This window comes from Humulus lupulus, chromosome 2, assembly GCF_963169125.1.
Source record: "Humulus lupulus chromosome 2, drHumLupu1.1, whole genome shotgun sequence".
NCBI lineage: Eukaryota > Viridiplantae > Streptophyta > Magnoliopsida > Rosales > Cannabaceae > Humulus > Humulus lupulus.
This window is the reverse complement of record NC_084794.1, coordinates 243608949-243611015: the sequence shown is the minus strand read 5'-3', so window position 1 is coordinate 243611015 and position 2067 is coordinate 243608949. Positions and strand designations below refer to the sequence as shown.

Here is a 2067-nt window from a genome sequence, read left to right as displayed (position 1 = left end):
GCTATCTATCATGCTAACTTCATGTATTTCCTCACACTCAACAGATTTAGCAACATTAAAAACATTTAATTCAACAGTCATATTTCCAAAAGATAATTTCAAAACACCATTACGACAATTTATGATTGCATTAGATGTAGCTAAGAATGGTCTACCTAAAATGATAGGAATTTGAGCATGCATATTTTCCACAGGTTGAGTATCAAGAACAATGAAGTCAACAGGAAAATAAAATTTATCAACTTTTATCAAAACATCCTCTATAATGCCTCTAGGAATTTTCACAGAACGATCGGCTAATTGAAGAGTTATAAAGGTAGGTTTTAGCTCACCAAGACCAAGTTGCTTATAAACAGAATAAGGCAATAAATTCACACTAGCACCCAAATCAAGTAAAGCTTTGTTAATAAAATGATCACCAATAATGCATGAAATTGTGGGACACCCAGGATCTTTATATTTAACAAGACTCTTATATTGAATAATGGAACTAGCTTGTTCAGTTAAAAACGCCTTTTTAGGAACATTAGTGTTTCTCTTAACAGTACAAAGATCCTTTAAAAATTTGGAGTAGGCAGGAATTTGTTTAATGGCATCTAAGAAAGGGATGTTGATACTAACTTGCTTAAAAACTTCTAAGATGTCATTATATTGGCCGCCTTTTTTAATTGGAAGTAATCTTTGTGGGAATGGGGCTTTTGGAATGAAAGGATGGATTGGAATTTCTTTGTTTGATGAGTCATTGAGATTAGAACTAGAAGGCTGACTCTTTTCTTTTTCTTTTTCGTTTTCAACCTCAGGTATGTAATCGGGTTTGACAATTTTCTTTCCAGACCTAAGAGTTGAAATTGATTTGACTTCTCCATTATGACTAGACTTTCCTATCTCATATTGACCTTTTGGATTAGGGATAGGTTGACTAGGGAATGCTCCTTTTTCTCTATCAGCTAAAGCAGTGGCGAGTTGTCCTACTTGTGTCTCGAGTTTGGTAATAGATTGAGATTGATTTTGTAGGATTTGTTGGGTGGATTGCATAAATTGTTGTAAAGTATCTTCTAAGGAAGGTTTTCTTTGTTGCGGATATGGTTGATTTTGTGGGGCATGAGCTTGGTTTTGTGTGTTGTATTGGTGCCCTTGATTCATTTGGGGTTGGTTTTGTCTCCATGAAAAGTTTGGATGGTTTCTCCAATTTGGATTGTAGGTGGACGAAAATGGGCTATCATTTGGTTTCCCATAAGAATGAAGAGCATTGGCCTCCTCAGAAAAGGCTTCTTGGTAGGAAGGGCATGATTGGGCATTATGGCAAGGACTAGAACATATAGAACAAACATCTTTTCTAGGTTGAATTGGAGAGTTTATAGTTTGGCTTATGGCTAAAGCTTCTACTTTTCTCGCTAATTTGTCTAAGGACGTTCTTAAGTCTAATTCTTCTTTTACTTCATACCTTCCTCCTCTTTTTGGTGAATTAGTTGACCTAGACCTAGGATCAAAATAATTCCATTGTTGTGAATTGACAGATAAATCTTCAAGGGCGTCCCACGCCTCTTGTCCTTGAAATTTTAAAAATTTTCCAGTATGCATAGATTGAATCATTTGACGATTAGAGGGAGTCAAACCATCATAAAAATATTTTACAAGTCTCCATTTTTCAAAACCATGATGAGGACATTTTAATAATAAATCTTTAAATCTTTCCCAACATTCATAAAACTCTTCATTATCTTTTTGAAAAAACTCGGAGATTTCTCTCCTTAGACTATCAGTTTTAGACATAGGAAAAAATTTCAGTAAGAATTTATTATAAAGTTGATCCCATGTAGTTATAGACCCCGTGGGAAGGGAATTTAACCAAGCTTTTGATTTGTCTTTTAATGAAAAAGGAAACAATCTTAGTTTGACCGACTCATCAGAAAAATTTTGAAATTTAAACGTTGAGCAAATTTCTAAGAAATCTTTGACATGCATGTAAGGATCCTCTCTATCTAACCCATAAAAAGATGGCAACAATTGAATGATTGCTGGTTTAAGCTCAAAATGAGTAGCAGAAGTAGTAGGTAAAACAATGCA

At 34.3% G+C, this 2067-nt stretch overlaps 1 non-coding gene across 1 annotated transcript; it reads left to right on the top strand.

Annotated features, from left to right (window-relative positions):
• The first annotated feature begins 1651 nt into the window (after positions 1 to 1651).
• LOC133820510 (small nucleolar RNA R71) lies at positions 1652 to 1758 on the top strand. Its single transcript, XR_009886918.1, has one exon. It is a non-coding gene; the product is annotated as a small nucleolar RNA R71 (small nucleolar RNA).
• Positions 1759 to 2067: the final 309 nt, after the last annotated feature.